Source organism: Lagenorhynchus albirostris, chromosome 2 (genome assembly GCF_949774975.1).
Source record: "Lagenorhynchus albirostris chromosome 2, mLagAlb1.1, whole genome shotgun sequence".
NCBI classification, from domain to species: Eukaryota; Metazoa; Chordata; class Mammalia; order Artiodactyla; family Delphinidae; genus Lagenorhynchus; species Lagenorhynchus albirostris.
In genome coordinates, this window is record NC_083096.1 from 144,400,224 (window position 1) to 144,421,410 (window position 21,187).

At 36.1% G+C, this 21,187-nt stretch overlaps 1 protein-coding gene across 2 annotated transcripts in view; it reads left to right on the forward strand.

The window, feature by feature from the left end:
• Positions 1-21,187, forward strand: part of FAF1 (Fas associated factor 1) — a 493,047-nt gene that overhangs the window by 285,277 nt on the left and 186,583 nt on the right. The gene's annotated exons all lie outside the window — the stretch shown is intronic.

Below are 21,187 nucleotides of genomic sequence, written 5' to 3' on the forward strand. Positions count from 1 at the left end.
ATCCACAGAACTAGAACAAAAAATTTCACAATTTGTATAGAAACACAAAAGACCCTGAATACCCAAAGCAATCTTGAGAAAGAAAAGTGGAGCTTGAGGAATCAGGCTCCCTGACTTCAAACTGTACTGCAGAGCTACAGTAATCAAGACAGTATGGTACTGGCACAAAAACGAAAATGTAGATCAATGGAACAGGATAGAAAGCCCAGAGATAAATGCACGCACATATGATCACCTTATCTTTGATAAAGGAGGCAAGAATATACAGTGGAGAAAAGACAGCCTCTTCAATAAGTGGTGCTGGGAAAACTGGACAGCTACATGTAAAAGAATGAAATTAGAACACTCCCTAACACCATACACAAAAATAAACTTAAAAATGGATTAAAGACCTAAATGGAAGGCCAGAGACTAAAACTCTTAGAGGAAAACATAGGTAGAACACTCTATGACATAAATCACAGCAAGATCCTTTTTGACCCATCTCCTAGAGAAATGGAAATAAAAACAAAAATAAACAAGTGAGACCTAATGAAACTTAAAAGCTTTTGCACAGCAAAGGAAACATAAACAAGACAAAAAGACAGCCCTTAGAATGGGAGAAAATATTTGCAAATGAAGCAACTGACAAAGGATTAATCTCCAAAATTTACAGGCAGCTCATGCAGCTCAATATCAAAAAAACAAACAGGGGCTTCCCTGGTGGCGCAGTGGTTGGGAGTCCGCCTGCTGATGCAGGGGGCGCGGGTTTGTGCCTCGGTCCGGGAGGATCCCACGTGCTGCGGAGCGGCTGGGCCCGTGGGCCGTGGCCGCTGGACCTGCGCGTCCAGAGCCTGTGCTCCGTGGCGGAAGAGGCCACAACAGTGAGAGGCCCACATACTGCAAAAAAAAAAAAAAAAAAAATCCAATCCAAAAATGGGCAGAAGACCTAAATAGACATTTCTCCAAAGAACGTATACAGATTCCCAACAAACACATGAAAGGATGCTCAGCTCACTAATCATTAGAGAAATGCAAATCAAAACTACAATGAGATATCATCTCACACCAGTCAGAATGGCCATCATCGAAAAATCTACAAACAATAAATGCTGGAGAGGGTGTGGAGAAAAGGAAACCCTTTTGCACTGTTGGTGGGAATGTAAATTGATACAGCCACTATGGAGAACATTAGGGAGGTTCCTTAAAAAACTAAAAATAGAACTACCATACGACCCAGCAATCCCACTATTGGGCATATATCCTGAGAGAACCATAATTCAAAACGAGTCATGTACCACAATGTTCATTGCAGCTCTATTTACAATAGCCAGGACATGGAAGCAATCTAAGTGTCCATCGACAGATGAATGGATAGAGAAGATGTGGCACATATATACAATGGAATATTACTCAGCCTTAAAAAGAAATGAAATTGAGTTATTTGTAGTGAGGTGGATGGACCTAGAGACTGTCATACAGAGTGAAGTAAGTCAGAGAAAGACAAATACCGTATGCTAAAACATATATATGGAATCTAAAAAAAAAAAATGGTTCTGATGAACCTAGGGGCAGGACACGAATAAAGATGCAGATGTAGAGAATGGACCTGAGGACATGGGGAGGGTGAAGGGTAAGCTGGGACGAAGTGAGAGAGTGGCATGGACATATATACACTACCAAATGTAAAACAGATAGCTAGTGGGAAGCAGCCACATACCACAGGGAGATCAGCTCGGTGCAGTGTTACCACCTAGAGGGTTGGGAAAGGCAGGGTGAGAGGGAGGGAGACACAAGAGCGAAGCGATATGGGGGCATATGTATATGTATAACTGATTCATTTTGTTATAAAGCAGAAACTAACACACCATTGTAAAGCAATTATACTCCAATAAAGATGTTAAAAGAAAAAATGAGAAAGAATTTTCCAAGGGACAAGAGGAAAAAGCATGGAGGCATGAAAGTAACTGCGTTTTAAGGAAGCGTTATTTTTTTGGTATACATAGAAAAAAAGGTTTCTTTTATCTTCACATCCTGTCAGGGTCTACCCAGCATAGGTCTTGACATATAGAAAGTTGTTAATGTTTGAATAATAAACGAAGTGATACGAGTCTAGTAAAAGTCAGCATAAACTGTTCTCTATGTCCATCTCTTGCATCTACTTTCTTCTGAAGTATCTTTATTCTTCGTCAGTAACTTCCCAAGTAGTGATATAGTGGCTACTACATAAATCTCTGAGTTTATTCTGCCAGTTTAGTAACCTTAGTGAAATTTGCCTTTCTCATGGTTACAGCAGAATTGTTGCTGCTGATTTAAGTGACTCAGCTTGGGTCACATACTCATCTTTAAACAAATAACTTGGTGGGTAATAGGATAATAATAAGTTATTAATTTGGAGAAGTAGGTGGGAGCCAAATCATTCTAAGAACAGTGGGATGCTTTTAGAGGTTTTAAATAGAGAAATTATATGACCTAGTTTTTGATTTTTAAAAATGCTCTTTTTGCTCTGTGTGTAGAGTGGATTGCAGAAGGCCAAAGTGAAAGCACCTAGACTAGTAAGGTGGTTCTTATTATAGTCCAGCTGAGAGATTATGATAGTCTTGTTTTGGTTATGGATTAAAAGGGAATGGATGGTGAGATTAAGGGGAAAATGAAAAATGATTCCTGAAATCTTGACTTGAGTGAGTGAATGGTAGTGTCATTTATTGAAATAGGGAGGACTGAATGTGATGATAATTTAGTTTTGGCTGTTAACATTTTCATTGTCTATTAAATGTCTGTGTGGAGAAGCAGGTGTATCAGTTGGGCAAGTCCTTTTCTCATCTTTAAAGTGGAAATAATGCCATATATTTAATAGGGATACTGAGGGATGTGGTAATGTATAAAGCATGTGGCATTTAATAGTTAGTGGAATGAATAAAGGAATAAATGAATGAAGTTGATATTTAAAAACCTAATAACTACACCCTTTAAAAAATTGGAACTGGCTTACTTTCCCTATGTAATTTTGTTGCCACATTTAGCAACTACAAAACAATGTACCCTGTGTTCATTTATCATATTTGATAGATAAAGATTCTGCCATAGGAAGACGTTTTTTAAAGAGCAACTAATTTTACTTTATCAGGTTGTCTAGTTCTTGCCCTCTTCCTTCTGTTTTACTCATAAAAATCGGTGAGTTTTGTGAAATGTGTAGGCTAGAGTTAAAAAGGTTTCCCTTTAGGGCTTCCCTGGTGGTGCAGTGGTTGAGAGTCCACCTGCCGATGCAGGGGACACGGGTTCGTACCCCAGTCCGGGAAGATCCCACATGCCGCGGAGCGGCTGGGTCCGTGAGTCATGGCCGCTGAGCCTGCGAGTCCGGAGACTGTGCTCTGCAATGGGAGAGGCCACAACAGTGAGAGGCCCGCGTACCGCCAAAAAAAAAAAAAAAAAAAAAAAAAGGTTTCCCTTTAGTACCCTGGTCAAACACTAATGAACTTGCCCTTAGATATATGCTTGACGTTGCCTGACCCATGAGTTAAATAGAAATGACATTGCGGTTTTAATAGTATACAGTGGCCTGGTTACTCAGTCCCTATACACTTGTCTATGAGGCTAATGCTATTTGGATTTATGAGAGATTCGAGAAATTCCATTTTTGTGCAGTTTTTAGATTCTGTATTTTGAGATATCTTAAAGGGTGAGGTGGGGGGGTTAGGGGTTGGTTAAAGCTGCATATAGCAGGGGGAGGGCCTGATGCCGAGTGTTAATTTTTGAATGGATAGTGGCTATCTCAAATAGTCTTAAGTTATCCAAAATATACAAATTAATTATTTTTCTTTTGTAATTTACATATGTGGCCTAGATTTGCTTCACAATTCATACTTTTAAAAATTTATTAATGTAAAATAAAGTGAAGAAAGTATCCCATACGCTCAGGTTGACATTGAAAAGTATAACAACAATTTTTCCATCATAGTTTTTTTTTAATTACTCAAAAAAGTACATGAATAATACTTTCATGGTAAATGACTCAGGAACTCAGGAGTCTAAAAAATAAAACATGACTGTCCTACTTTGTGAATTGGGTGGTTTCTCTGAGATAGCTACTTAGAAATGAAATGTCTGGGTTAAAGGTTACATTCACTTTATTTTGATAGATATTGCCAAATTCCCCCCTCAAAAATCTTTACCTACTTCTTCACCCACCAGCAGTATGAAGCATGCATGTTACATTGTATTCTTACTAAACAATGGATTATGTCAATATTTTTAGTTGTTCCCTAATTGAAAGGTATAAATGGTATTTTGTTTTAATATGCATTTCCTTAATTACTCGAAATTAAACACTTTTCTTTCTGTATCATTAACTTAGTGATATTATAGTAGTTTCCAAACCAGATTATTTTAGCATTTATTGAATTAAAAAGTGATTAGTTAACATGCATATAGTAACAGTTAAATTATAATGACACCGACACACTTGATTCACATTGTCAATTTTACTGTAGACCAACTATATGTTGTAGTGTGTAATTTATTGCTCTTTTTAGTATGTCATAATTGGAATAAAATATAGAGAGGCAGAATAGCATAGTGGTTAAAAGTATGGACTACCGAGCCAGAATGCCTGGATCAGAATACTGCTTCCAGAACTTATTGTTATTTGACAATGGTTAAGTTACATATCCTCTGTATGCCTCAGATGCCTTATCTCTGGATGAATGGATAAAGAAAATATGATTTATAAATATAATGGAATATTATTCATCCTTAAAAAAGAAGGAAATCCTGCCATTTGCAGCAACATGGATGAACCTGGAAGACATTGTGCTAAGTGAAATAGACCAGAAGGACAATACTCCATGATACCACTTATATGAGGAATCAGAGATAATCAAATTTATAGAAGCAGAAAGTAGGATGGTGGTTGCCAGATGTTGGGGGAAGAAGGAAATGGGAAGTGAATAGTGAAAGGGCACAAAGTTTTAGTTATACAAGATGAATAATTCCTAGAGATCTACAGTAAAACACAGTGTCTATAGTTAACAGTACTGTATTTTATACTTAAAAATTTGCTAAGGGGGTGGATCTTATGTTAAGTGTCCTTATCACAAAATAAAAGTAATAGTAATGATAATAAATGAAGAGGATAGGAGGAATCTTTTGGAGGTGAGGGATGGATTTATGGCATAAATTGGGATGATAATTTCGTGGGTTCATCTCATCAAATTGTACACATTAAATATGTATAGCTTTTTGTATTTTAATCATACCTCAATAAAGTAGTTTAAAAAAGAAAAATTGTGGGGATTTCCCTGGTGGTCCAGTGGTAAAGAGTCCACCTTGCAATACAGGGGACGCGGGTTCGATCCCTGGTCAGGGAACTGAGATTCCACATGCCGCGGGGGAACTAAAGCCTACATGTCACAACTACCGAGCCCATGCACCTCAGCCAGAGAGCCTGGGTGCCGTGAACTACAGAGCCCACGTGCCCGCGCACCACACTACAGAGCCCACCTGCCCAGCCTGCGTGCCACAACTAGAGAAGAGAAAACCCACATGCCACAACTAGCGAGGAGCCTGTGTGCCACAACGAAAGATCCTGCATGCCTCAATGAAGATCCCACATGCTGCAACTAAGACCTGATGCAGCCAAAAATGAATAAAATAAATCGATAAATCTTTAAAAAAAAGAAAAATTGTGAAAATAATTAATATCTACAAAGTGCTTAGATTAGTACCTGTAAGTGCTATTTGAATGTCTGCTAAATAAATTAATTAAATTCATATATTTTACTGCACATTGAGTACATATAATTCTTTAACCACTAGGATCCCAATATTTTCAATAAAACTTCATGATGCAAAGATACATTACAACTCAAGTCAATGTCTAAAAATCACATCTTAAATATGTGTTTTATAAGTATCTTCCAGTGTGATTATTAAATTGAAAAGAAAAAATTTTTCTTTTTTTCTGGAATGAGATGGAATGGGTAAAAAAAAGTAATTTGTTTCATTTTCAAATGTTCATATGGTTGATCTTTAGAAACTAAGACTTTTGTTTAGTGCAATGGGTACTGGTGTGATACGGTAGAAAAAACACAGATTGTTAAAGTTGGAAAGGATAGAGTTCAAATCCAGGTCTGCCACTTTAATAAAGTCATTTCTGTATACACAGGGTTGATGTGAGCATGAAATGTAGTAACACATGTAAAGTGGGTAGATCAGTGCCCCGGCATTCAATAAATGGTAGTTGCAGCTGTTATAATTGTCTCTTCTCTACCCTCCTAATACTTTATTGATATCTTTATCCTTATAATTATCACATTGTACCGTGAATATTTGTTTCTGGGTGTGACCCTCACGGGGCTGTGACTTTCTTGAAGGCAAGAATATTATCTCTATCTATCTTTGTATCTCTCCTGCAGAGGTTGCACACTGACAACTACAAGACCGTTTTGTCTGGCTACGAGTTTTTGTCCCAGAGTGTTTTAAATTTGAACTGGTTGCCAACATTTAAAAGTTTAAAAGCTTCACATTTCAAGACAAAACAAAGCAATGCAGGATTCCTGGCTTCTGGCTTTTCTCAAAGAATCAAAATTCTAGCAATACTGAACCCCAGATTTTCCATAGCAGCAATCAGCTGTTCTGGAGTAGCAGCTACCTCCTTCGAGAGGCATGCTGTCTGGTTTGCCAGAGTCCCCAACACTCCAATATTACCTCCTTAAAACTAAGGCTGAGGGGCTTCCCTGGTGGCGCAGTGGTTGAGAGTCCGCCTGCCGATGCAGGGGACACGGGTTCGTGCCCCGGTCCGGGAGGATCCCACATGCCGCGGAGCGGCTGGGCCTGTGAGCCATGGCCGCTGAGCCTGCGCGTCCGGAGCCTATGCACCGCAACGGGAGAGGCCACGACAGTGAGAGGCCCGCTTACCGCAAAAAACAACAACAAGAAAAAAAACAACTAAGGCTGAATGCCGTTTGCCCATCACATTTCACTCGTTTATGTTTCCTCTCTGGCTACTCTAGACACTTGCATATGAGAAAGCTTGCTCTAGTGACAGGGTTTGGAACTTAGGAAGTGCTCAACGAATGTTTGTTGAATGAATGAATGAATGAAAGAACCATAAACATGCACGTATAGAAGGTTTACCAGATTTACTTTAAAGTGTCGAAGGAGATATGGGTCTAGCTGTACTTTAGCAACAGCTATTCCCATCATCTTTTTCAATATACAGCATGAGGAAGGAATGGTTATGTTGGGGGGCAGTCAGAGAATGATGCTCTGAAATAACTGGCTTTCATTGGATGTGATTACTAGGCTACCACATTTTCAAGAATAGACACCCTCAAATTTATTCACTACTAGTGTAATGCAATGAAACATGACAAAAAATAAAATATGGGGACTTCCCTGTTGTCACAGTAGGTAAGAATCCGCCTGCCAATGCAGGAGACACGGGTTCGAGCCCAGGTCCAGGAAGATCCCACATGCTGCAGTGTAACTAAGCCCGTGTGCCACAACTACTGAGCCTGCGCTCTAGAGCCCGTGAGCCACACTACTGAGCCCACGTGCCACAGCTACTGAAGCCCACGCGCCTAGAGCCCGTGCTCCGCAACAAGAGAAGCCACCTGCAGTGAGAAGCCCGCGCACCGCAACAAAGAGCAGCCCCCGCTCACCGCAACTAGAGAAAGCCCGTGTGCAGCAATGAAGACCCAACACAGCCAAAAATAAAAAGATAAATGAATTTATTTAAAAAAAATAAAATATGATCAAATGCACTTGCCATTTATTTTGGAATGCATGACAATATCTTTTCACTTAAGCAAAACATACAAACAACACCCAACTGTGTTTGAAGACAAGGTATCTTTGATCAGAACTCTGAAATATTCCTTTGAGTTAGCTCTTAGTATAATAAACTTTATTAATTTGTACCTGACAGTAATTTGGTATTTATGATTATTTAGTCTAGTTGAACTGATGCATGTCTGTGAAGGAGGGGTTAGCCAAGTAAGTGAAAAGTATGGGTAACAGTTCTTTGGTAAGGATTGCGGGGGGTAATGGTCTACTGGAAAACTAGTTTTAGTTTTGGGGGGAAGTATCATAAACAGTAAAAAAGAGAAAGTGCCTCAGGGTCCCATAGGTTTCTTTTTGAATCCTGCTTCTGCTATGTACTTGGAGAATTTGGACCCTCATTTGCATTTTCTATAAAGAATAAAAACTGCATTGAAGTTGATAATAAGAATTAGAAAATATATATATGTATGTAAAGCATCTGACAGAACCTTTGCATTTCATGTTTTCTTTGCCTGGAACACTCTTTCTGGGATTTGTACCTTCTCATTCAGGATTCAACCCATCCAAAGTAGAGAATGACTGGGAGGAGTAGAACTTAACCTAATTCTGAAATTATCTTGTTTATATATTCATATTTCTTTTTTGTCTCTTTTCACACCCCTCCCCCCACCATACACCTACTATGTAGAATGAACGTAAGCTCCATGAAGACAGAGACTTTGTCTTTTTAGTCATGTCTTTTTAGTCACTACTACAAAATAGTGCCTTCCTTTGGTAGACACACTCAATAAATGTTTGTTGACCGGCTGGACAGCTGAATGAATGCTCATGAATTATTAGCATTCAGTGAATGTACTTGTTAAACTTAGACCAGGTTTATTAGTTGCTTATACTGATAAGTCCAGTGAGAAATTCTTCTAGCACTTTGTTAACAGTACATTATGTATTTCTTTTAAAATATATTTTACTGTCACCCTAATTTTTAGCACTAATAAAGAGATGAAATGGCTTTTGTAAGGAGGCAAAAGTTTTACATTTAATTCTTTTTTTTTTTGTTGCGGCACGCGGGCCTCTCACTGTTGCGGCCTCTCCCATTGCGGAGCACAGGCTCCAGACGTGCAGGCCCAGTGGCCATGGCTCACGTGCCCAGCCGCTCCGCGGCATGTGGGATCTTCCCGGACCGGGGCAGAAACCCGTGTCCCCTGCATCGGCAGGCGGACTCTCAACCACTGCGCCACCAGGGAAGCCCTATATTTAATTCTTAACTCAGTCCTATCTGTAATTTTTTCATTCATTTATTCAGTCATTTTACCTTTAAAATAAAAATTTTACATTACCTTTAAAATAAAAGTCCTATAACAAGTGTTTGTGTGTTGTAAATAACAATTCATTCATTTTCTTCCCAACTAGATTGGTTCCTTAAGGGAGTGTAGAAATCTGTATCTCGTCTACTCCCCACTTTCTTTGCTGTATTTTAGTCACTTAAGTAATAGATGCTCAGTAAGAACTTATTGAATCAATAAGGGACTGCATATGAGACTGGTAGTGGCTGTAGCATCCCTTACACCTGTCTTTCCAGCTCTGCTTCTATGACTGTTTTAGGGACCTTGGCCCAAAAGAAGGAATTAATTTTGAATCATCACACACTTAAATAAAAAAAAAAACTGCCAGGTGTACAGGAAACATGTTATTATAGTAACATCTAAATCATTGTAGTCATTCCCAGGTAACCATTTTATATATGAATGCATGAATTGATGAATAATTAGACCCATATAATGTGGCAGCTATGTAAGTTATAAGCTTACATTTTTAACTAAAGAATATTCTACTGTCTTGGATATTTAATTATTATAATATGTTATAGTTCATTATTGTTCTTTTTCTTTTTTTTCAAGTAAGGTATCATTACGTGTATTCTATCATTATTCCTTTAATTATGTGGAATTAGTGCATATAGTTCCTATTAAAAACGATGAAAGAATAAGTATGAAAAATTAATTTAGCACAATATTTCTTCTTTGTGTCTCAAGGACTATAAAGAAATAATGAGTTGAAGCATGTTTAAGTATATAGTATGTATATATAGTATACATAGTATATATAGCGTGTATATATAGTATAGTAAACAGCAGTGGTATATTTTTGTGTTGCTGTATATTCTCTACTTTCTTCATTTTAATCCACTATCCAGTAGGGTAGCTACTAGCCACATGTGGCAATTTAAATTAATTAAAGTGAAATAAAGTTTGAAATCATTTTTCTTAGTCACACTAGCTGTGTTTTAATTACTCAGTAGCCACATGGGACTAGTGGCCACCCTATTGGACAGCACAGATATAGAACATTTCTGTCATCACAGAAAGTTCTTTTAGCAGCTGGTAGGCCATCATATACACAATTCCTTATCCCTTATTTTGCCACATTTACATTAGATTTTTTTGTTTGTAATTTGAAAATGAAGTTTAATATGTCTTAGAAATACTACTTTGCTTAACTTCTTGAAATCTCTTTTCCCCAAAATGGTTATCAACTATATATTTAAAACAATGTTTCTATTTTCCATATATTAAGATAGTCAACACCTGCCATTTTCATCATTATTTAAGACTCTAAATTCTGTGATGAATACAGTTGAAGTAATGCCTTTAGGTATTATTCACTTTTAAGACAACACAACATATGATAATGTCTCCATGTGCCTTTTTTACCATATACAATGAAAAAAATACTTATTAAATGGTGATTTTCCCCCCCTTTATCTTATTAAGTAAATTATATGGACCTTTTTTATGGAAGCCTTCATAGTTAGAGATGTAAAACAGCAATTTCTTGGTTCTATAGCATGACATAGTTCAGAGCTGAGATTAGAGAAACCCCGTAGAGTTGTTAATACTTGAGGGCATCCCCAACTAGAAAAGTATGTGAATTTAGGCATGGGAGGAAGGAAGGATCTGCTTTAAATTTAGTGTAGGGTCACTGAATCTTAATGATAGATTAAACAAGGGAGGTAGAATAATGAATAGGGGTATGCAGTGTGTAGCACTAATACCAGAAGTCCATGGTTTGTGGCGGTTTTTTAATGTCCTTTCCCATATGGTTTTGAATAGAGTAGGTTATGGCAGGGATGAGCTAAGGAATAGCTTTGTTAATGAATAAATAGGAGTAATTTTTTTTAACAGGAGACTTCAGGCTGTTTATTTAGAATGCCTGCTTATTTGATAAATCATGTGATTAAAATTTTTTCTGATCTTAATAATACATTAAGAGGTGATACTAAGGTATTCCTGTTATTTTCTTTATAAATCAGCTGTATTTTCATTTCAGAGCCAGTCCTAACAGTAAAACCTTTGGGGTGTGATTTAACTGCCTCAATTAAAAGCCAGTTGTGTGGAGCTTCTGAGCATTGGCATCATCAGTCCTTAGTTAGGGTTTAGTGTACAGTATTAGACTTTCGTTCATGGTGTCAATTCACTTTGAAAGGTTTAATTAAATTGTCATTTGGAACCAGTCTCCAACTCTACCTCATTCACCTAAAATTAACTAGGTACGTAATTTTGGTGGTTATCCTCTTATTATAACTTTGCTCTTGGCCAAGGCAGCTACTTTTCTTAAGATATCCTTCCTGCCCTTCCACCCACATTTATCTCAGAGAGAGTAATGCTAAAATTAAGCTGATCTTGGAAAGTAGCAAGTTAAAAGCAGAAAACCTGACCAGACACACTTTTAAATATCTCTCAGGGCTCTTCTTTGGAGACTACTTAATATTTCCAAAAGGAGAGGTTAAGTAGGTTGTCTTTGGTGCCTTGTTTAAGCAGAGGGAAGGGAAATGTAACTCTCCTGACTCCAGGGCCCCAAATGCAAACACTGGCCTAGTTGTTCCCAAACTTTCTCCTTGATGTGGGTGACTTGAATGGTTTATTTTCACTTGATGAGCCACACCCCCAGGCACTTTAGTATTCATGGCAGACCCCCACACTAAGTCCCTTTGTTGTCTTTGTTTTTTGCATTTTTTTGTTAACAAGAAAAGATAAAATTATTAGAGACCTGATTATAGACTGAGGTTCCATTGCTGATGGTTCCCACCACTTTTTTCAACATCTCAGAGAAAGGCAAAAGCCTGGATGGGCAACAGACAGCAGCAAAGCAAACATAAACATTATGTCTGAGCATCATTGTGGTGCTACCAGAGTGGGGAAGGATACACACAGTCTTCGTCAAAATATAAAGATGGGTCTTCACCAAAATCAGTAAGACTGCCAGCATCTGAAAGATTTTGAAGTTTCTATAGAAGCAATGGTCCTTTAAGGGAAAGAAAAAAATTCTTACGAGGAAAGAAGAAATGGATTAAGAATTTTTTAAAATCTGCATTATCATCCTGACTTAGGCATTAACTAAGTGAATGACATTTGCAAGGCAAGTAGTTTAATTTGTCTGTGTGTGTGTAAAATTTAAAAGAAAATACAGTTCTGTGAAAAACAAATTAGCAGAGTAGATTAATGGCATTGCCCTACATCGTCTTCCTTATAGATGCAATTTTATTTTAGAACTTAAAGAGGTTGCAAATAAGACAGATATATGATCAGGGTTTCACTTGTGCAAATCAAAAGCACAGAAGAGGGGTTCGCAACAGTGCCCAACCGTTGAGAGAGGGAAAACTGGAATAACAAGATGGGGCAAATTGATTTACTGTATATTGGCAAAGTAGAAGCAGCAGGCCCATAGTGTGAATGTCTTCCTATATTTTTATTCCAGACGAAACTCTTATCATTAGTGTTGGGTAGAGACTCAGACGGCATTGGGCAAAAGTATATACAAGGAAGAGCCTTTGCTAACCCGCACACGATAAAGTTTATTTACTGTTTTAACTGTTCTTCTCCTTTTACCTTGATTTATTTTACTTGAAAATTTTTTATCTTGCTATTTCTTTCCCAGCTGTGTGTGACACCAGGAACCCTCTTACTGTGAAGGCAGCATTCAGTCATTGAAACAATAACAAGTTGCTATTTAGTCTTGCAGTTGTCCTTCCTCTAACAGCACTTAAAGTACAAAACTGACAGCCTGTAACTGCTCTTCATTGCCTGTTACAGCACAACAGGTATGAAGAGGCTCAGTTACTCTCTTGACAGAGTGTTCACCCATAATTGGTCACTCGTACTCTTACTTGTTACCAGTTAATGCTCACCGTTCAGAGTAAGGGTAATGAGTCTTATGGAAAATTCTTACCCGTTACAATTATAAAAGTGTCAGGTGAAGAAAAACTTTAAAGATAATAACCGTTTATTTTATAGAAGAGGAGATTCAGGCTCAGAGAAGATATGTCATAGTCATAAAAGAATCTAGACTTTAGAGTCTTGTAGAACTCAATTAAATCCAAATTTCACCATTTACTAACTGGAGTAACCTTAGGCAAATTATTTATTGTCTCTGAGCCTCAGTTTCCTTATTTGTAAAACGAAGATAATAGTACATGTAAAAGTTTATTGTGAGGATATGTTAACATAAAACCTAGTTCCTGGTCTATAGAAGATGCTCAATAAATGTTCAGTTGCCTTTCTCTTTCCTTTCCCTTTCCTCTACTCAGGGTCACTCAGATAGTTAGTGGCACAGCTGAAGTGAACACCAGGTTGTTCTGACTCCATGTACATATCTTTACTTTGAATGAAAATAAAATTTTTAAGAAAATTTTCTTACCGCAGAAGTAATAGACACTTAGAAAAGATAGATACACAGAAAATAATAGTCATAATCCCATGATGCAGAGGGAACAAATTTTAACATTTGTTCTATATCTTTTTTCTGTGCATATATTTAGTGTACATACATATGTACATATACATATGTGTATAACAATAAACAGAAATGGGCATAATTTTGTAACTTGGTTTTTCTTTAATATTTAACAACTTTTTACATTATTAAATATTCTTCTCCATTGGAGTCAGCAAACTTTTTCTGCAAAGGGCTAGATAATAAATATTTTAGGTATTGCAGGGCATGTGACCTCTGTTGCATCTACTCAGGTGTGCCCTCATGGTAGTACAAAAGCATCCACAGACAGTATGTAAACAAATGGAGGTAGTGGTGTTCCAATACAACTTCATTTACAGAAACAGACAGCAGACTGGATTTAGCCTATTACTGGATATTAAATTTGTGCCGATTGTGTGTGTGTGTGTCTGTGTGTGTGTGTGTGTGTGAGAGAGAGAGAGAGAGAGATAAGACTGCAGTGAATATCTTTGTAGCTAAATATTTGGCTTACATGTACTATTCTGTCCTTAAGATTAACTTGTATACCGCTTCTGACATTATAACAAATGGTTTGTCTACTAAAATTCAGACTTAAAAATCAAAGTACTTCTGGTATACAAGTATTTCTTGGTTTATGTGACCAATTTTTAAAGTTGTACATAAAATTGAACTTTATAAAATGGTTTAAGGTTAAAGTAAAACTCCTTAAAAATGTTCTTATAATTGTTCCAGTTATTTCTAGGATTTACTTTTTTTACTTTTTAAAAAAATATTTATTTATTTATTTGGTTGCTCCGGGTCTTAGTTGCGGCAGGCGGGCTCCTTAGTTGCGGCACATGGGCTTCTTAGTTGTGGCTCATGGGCTCCTTAGTTGTGGCATGCAAACTCTTAGTTGTGACATGCCTGTAGGATCTGGTTCCCTGACCAGGGATTGAACCCAGGCCCCCTGCATTGGGAGCACAGAGTCCTAACCACTGTACCAACCAGGGAAGTCCCTAGGATCGACTTTTGACTTAATTAGTGTTTTACTTTGTGGAAGGACTTATAAATTAATTTACCTGATTCTAAAAGGGGAAGTTTTAAGAGCATTTAATGAGTGACTGAGTGACTGATGTTTGATTCATTGTGGACAATAAAAAACATTCGCTTCTATGGTATCTATTAGGCCATTGTTGGAAAAACTTTGCTCTTACACTGTTTCCATAAAGTATAGAGAGGAAATATTGCCTTCTAGGATAAGGTCTTGACTGATTGATATGAGGTTAACCTCCCACTGTTTTTCCTTTGGGTCTTGTTTCAGGTAGCCTATGAGAGAGACCAAAAAAACAAACCAAAAACTGTTTAGTCTTTCCTTTGCTTCAAACAGTTCTCTGGTCTTTAGGGACATTTCCTCAATTCAGCTGATAGGTACAGGTGTCTTCCAAGTTTATTTAGTGTGACAATAGATCATTTATTGTGGATTTGCAGTTTTACTGTAATACCAAATATATATTATAGCCAGAAAGCAATCACACTTAAACTTAAGGCAGAAAAACTGAAGATTAACACAGATTTTCAATGATGAAGATTATTATTTATCAATTATTTCAGTGCTATGGAGTCTGTAGTGAAGTAGTGCTATCTTTCATTACTTTCTTAGACTAAAAATAATCACTTTATCATTGAAAAAATTACAGCACTTCTAGAATTTCCCTAACAAATCATTATTAATCATGTTCATTCTCAAAAGGACTAGCTACCTTAGGCAAGAGTTCAAAGAACTTTTGAATCAGTAAGTTAGAAAGACATGGCTATCTAGGAGAGCCTATAACTCACACAATGCTTCTTAAACTTTGGCTTGGTAAGAATTACCTAGAGAGCTTGTTAGAACACATATTGTGGGGTCCCAGCGTTTCCAGTGCACTAGGCCTGGGACAGGTCCCCTGAATTTTCATTTCTAATAGTTTCCAGGTGATACTAATACTGCTTGTCCAGGTACCACACTTTGAGAACCACAGATGCAGAAAAATAATTGTTCCCATTTGTGAAACATACTCAACCTTGCTCATTTATAAACGTTTTCTTCACTCTTTAAGAGTTCTCTTTTAAAATCCAGGCTTAACCTTTAACTAAAGATATGAATTAATTTTAATAAATTTATGGCCATTAGTTCAGTTACTTTATGATCTAACATTGCAATTTTTATATCATTTTCACCCACACCAAACTTTTAGGATAGGAAATTCTGAATATAACCATGTTTCTAATGAAAGTGTTAAATCTTTTCCTTGGTAGTTTTTCAGGATGGCTAAAATCCATTTCTAACTATATGCATTCAAACTAGTTTCCGTATTTGCTTAGCTTTATTGTCATCATTCCCAGTAATCTCTTAAGATGCCAGTTGTCAGATTTCTTTGCAGACAAGTAAGAGGTGAAATAAGTTTTTAAAGTATGGTACAAAGCAAAACTTAGTTACAGTTGTTGGAATGAAGAATTCAGTTAGAGCCAAAAAATGTTTTAATAGAACAGAACGCAGCCTAAAGCCTGGTTGAAAGCAACTTCAATTTTACAGTTTTCTTCAAACAACATCCTCATTGTTTTCTGGAAAGATGGTATTTGAGAAAAAGAAATGTCTCGAGTTACTGTTTTTATGAGGAGAGAATTGCTGAGTCTCTTAAATGGTTAATGAGAAGAAGTAATAGTTAAACACTTGAAGCATTGATTTCTGATTTGAATTCTCCAACACAGGCCAGCCCTGAGGGAAGGGGGAAAAAAAAGCTTGCTAATTAACATTTGATTACTGATGCCACCTTCTCATTCCCCTTGCACCATCCGGTTTCAAGTGTTTTTGTTCAAGAAGGATTTTTAGGAGGGTTTTAACTTGCATCATAGTAAAACAAATCCATGTGCAATTGCAACGAGTATACAATATGTAAAAAAGAAGAAAAAGAAAAGTCCTTAGATATGAAGTATGTGTTCAAAACCCAGTCTGTATCAGAAGTGATTGGTTTCTTAACTATTATAAGCCTTTCAGAGCACCAGTGATTGCTAAGAAACTGGAACTAAGCCTAGTCTGTATGTCTTGTTTAAAACGCACACACACACACAAATACTTATTTATTCAGTGCAGTTATTATTTAGCAAACTCTTAACTGGAGCATCATTTGATGGTGTGAATTACTTGGAGTTCAAATTTTGATACTCTAAAATTTGGATAAGCTCGGGTTCTAATATGACCAAAGGCCTCTTTCTTCTAAGACTGATAAGAGAATGAGATACATATATGTAGTTTCAGGGTGCTTTTTTGTAAGGGTTGTAATCTGTCATAGTATTCTTAATTCAGAAAATCTAGAAACTAGAGTGCTAACAAATTGATAACTGTTCTAAGCAATTAAATATTTGGTTTCTATTTTTTGCCATATTAAAGTATTTGATATGTGAAAAGTCATAGGCCAGATTTCAAAATTTTAAAGATGTTGAAATAAATTAATAGAACTTTACAACTGTATCACTTAGCCTGTAGTATTCTGGCAAAACCATAGCCTGTTTGGTTGATGAAATAGTTGTTTGGAAAACCAGTATGACAGGTTTTATTTTTAAATGAGATCTCCTGGGAGAAGAGTATTATTTAGTCTTTTCTTTAAAAAAAAAATCTAGACTTTTCAGTGTAATTAAAAGCAAAAACTAAGACTTTTCTTTATCCAAGAAAAAAAATTCACTTAAAATGTTTATTATATCTGTATTTCTTAACTGAAATTATTGGCAATTTTCCTTTTTGATATGTTGTATTAGTCACTCTTTACTATTTTTCTTTCATTTTCTAGTCTTACGGTTTTAAACTTTCCCTCTTTACTTGTTTATCTTAAATATATTTAGCTCTTATTTTCCTGTATCTGGGATTAACTCCAATATTTTCAAAAAATCATAGAATTTTAGAGCTTTGAAAATCAGTAGTGATCTTGTTTTATTCTTTTCGAATATTGAATAAACTAGGTCTCAGGTTCCACCAACTTGCACCACAGTAACAGCAGAATTAGGACTAGAAATCTAGTTCTCTGCCTCTCATTATGCCACAATACCTCAAACTTTGTGGCTTTTCTATAATCAGAATCTGCTTTCACTTGGATAATACCTGAATGAAATTTAAAATTCCCTAAAATGTTTTTCAATAGTGTGACCAACGTTTAGCTCACAACATTTAGCTATAAAATATAGCTGACAAAGTTATCTACCAAGTTTTATATTTTTCAGTTTGAATAGCTACAGACAGCTCATTTAAGGCTAATCTGAGCCTCAAAATTCGGCCTTTAGCAGAGTAACTTCCTAAGAATTTTTTTTCTAAGAAATTCTGATAAAATTTAACTGAAATATAAAACTGTTTGAAAATTTATGGAACTCAAAATTTTGTGGGAGATGAATGTCTTATATAATTTTATTTCGAGCAGGTCATAAAAAAATGATCTTTTTCCCAGTGCTGTGTTTATCATTGAAATTTCCACAATGAGGAAATATGAAGTTTGAAGTGGAGATCATTGCTTACATTGTTTTATTAACAACAAAAACAAATATAAGGAAATAAATCAATACTGCATTAATTCTGTACTATTTCAAGGTAATCTGATTCAAATATTTTTTTCTTAGTCACAAACAACTGTCTTATATGAAGCAATGGGGGAGAAGTGAAACTGTCCTTTTAGAAAATCTGGAAAATAAGCTCTGGAAAATCTATTGTCAATCCAGAACACTTAATCCAAATACAGTATAGTTTGTAACATAATTTTAATGTTCAGCTGGTAATCAAAGCATTTATTAAATTTTTTCAGAACTAATTGAAACATTTGCATAGTTTAGCAGCCTAAAATCTCATAGATTTAGAGCTTAATGCATAACAAGAATTGAAAAGATTATGAAGATTCAGCATAATCTTGAGCCAATGCTGATCAAAGAAAGTATGTAAGACAAAAAGGCCCTTAGGAAATGTTACCCTGTGAAGTGCCACTTGTCCTTAACTGGAATTTAACACAAATCTCTAAAGATGAAACTCCATCAGAAGTAGCACAGTAATTGCAGCTGGGCATGCCAGCTACAGCATCCTAGCCTGTATGTGTGTTCTTTCTGCCTCTCTCAAGTGCTCTTAAATCTCTCAAATCACTCAGTCTCTCAACCTTCCCCCTCGCCTGGCCCCCCTTTTCTCCCCTTCCCTTTAGTCCTTCTTCTCTCCCTCCTCTGTTCCTCCATCCTTCTCTCTCTGAGAAAACTGTGTCCTTCATTTGATTCATGATGACCATAAATTCATCTGCATCATTTTATACTTAGCTATATTTTGTCATTCAGCTTTCCTAGAATACTAATTTTTTAAAAGAATCATTTTTACTTTTGCTTTGTGTACATTTCTGATTTTTTTTCTTCCCTACAGAATTGTCACTTAAAATTTTAATTAAATAAGACCATCAATAAAGACAGTAGAATTTTTTAATCTCTGTTAATAAGACCATTATTCATTATGTACTTTTGCTGTCTTATCACTTGTCTTTCTTCCATATAATGATAAAATCTGCCTGTGGTTTCAGCACTGATAAACATGGAATTATTTTTGAAAAACTAATTTGTTTTCACTTATGTTGTTTAGTGATTATGGTTTAACACGAGGTTCTTTTGGCTTACTTTCAGAAACGCTGTGAATTTAGCTTTTCCATCGGAACAATCAAACATTAGCCAAATATGGTTTACGTTGTACCCTCTCAGCCAAGTTCTTTCTGCATTAACCAGTTTATTCTATGACAAGTTGCTTAACAGATGTCATTCTGGGGAGAACAATGAAGCCAAATACTTGTGCAATGGCTAACATTACTCTAACTTTGATCACTTTTGTTCAGCACATCAGTCTGGCGTTGTGCTTTATACCAACATAACACTATAGCCAGAACATGCTTTTCAGGCTTAGAATAGCAAAGGAATGTTATTCATTCAGCGCAGTTACAGATGAGTTAATGAAAGAAGAAAAATACTGTTTATTTCATAATACCGTGTTGTTGTGTTTTGGAATTAAGGTGGAATTTAAAGAATCTCACTCCAGAGTTATTTGTTTATATACTCAACTCATAGTATTTGTGTATATTCTCCAATGCAAGGGTAGCCTTGCCACCTTTCCAACAGATGTAAATATTTGTCCTGCCTTCCCCTCTACCTTCAAAATAGCTGCTGACCCTTGGCTTATCTAGACAACATAATTAAAACTAACTTTTAAGAAAGGAATTTTTTGCCTTGAGGCCTCAAATTTCCTCATACTCCTTCTGTCCTCTCACTTTTTTATTAATAAACAATAATAATAATATTTTGTGTGTATGGAACACCTTTCCCCCTAGAGCACCAATGTTTAAGCGTGACAGAATAGTCCTAGCTAGTGGAAGTGGTAAGAGGTTAGATTGCATTTGGTTAAATTGTTGGGTTGATAATGACTAATGAAAATTTCCAAACTTGATGTGACTGACCATAAACAAAATACTGCATGGTAGACTGGCCATTGCTAAGAATCTGTGAAAAAAAAGCTGTGTGTTTGAATTGAGTGGGGATCAAGCCATGCCCCCAAGCGCCTCAGTTCTCATTTACCAAGTCGTTTTTCACAGGTGTACATTAGAGATAAAAATAGATTAAGTTCTGGGTTTTGTTTTGTTTCTTTCTTTCCCCAGTGAATATATTTCTCTCTTTCACTGGAAGGGTAACTTAGATGTGTTTATGTATAGTAAACAGTAATGTGATACAAAATGCTGTAATTGGACAACATGATATTTCAGACTTCTGCATTTTAAAAACATGAATGAATGCTGCTTGTTTTCCACATTGAAGTCATTATAGAACTTATTATGTGCAGCATTTCAAAATTAGCTTCATTGTTACAGCAGGGTAGCCCCAAAACTAGCCTGAAGAGTTAGCTAAGGTGGATGATCTCTTCATTCTTACGATTTGATAATTTATTTTATTTGTAAATATGGAATGAAAGAGAATTTTTGTAATCTATTTAGAAAAAAAGTCTAAAGAAAGATATGATAATTACTGGGTAAAAGAGTTTAACCTTCCAACACTTTATTTTGAAAAATTACTTACCTCTTCTCCTTTTCAAGTTAAAAGGTATTGGGAATTCCCTGGCAGTCCAGTGGTTAAGACTCTGCACTTTCATTGCTGTGGGCGCAGGCTCGATCCCTGGTTGGGGAACTAAGATCCCACCAGCCGCGTGGGTGTGGCCAAAAATAAACAAACAAACAAATAAAGTTAAAAGGTATAATGTTACTTTTGAGAGAAACAGTTTTTTAACTTTACCAGTATTTAAAATAAAAACTATCATTACTATATTTTCTTTTGGGGAAGGGCCTAAATAGCATATTAATGGATGGCTCTCAGCTAATAAATATTCTATTGAAATAGTTTCTAATTTGGAATGATTTCAAAGAAATAACCCTTTGCTGCTTTATTAATAAGTTATATCTTTGAAACGTACATAAAACAATGAAGGAAGCTTCAGGTTTTTCCTTCCACCCCCTTGGAAAAAAAACTAACATCCTTTTCTGTCCCACTTAGAAACTAGAAACGTATCTTTTATTTGAACCATTGCATATCTTGAGTCATTGTTAAAATTAAATAGATTATAAAAATGTATAATTATAAATTAGGTCATGTAGTCTGTCCTACATGAACTGTG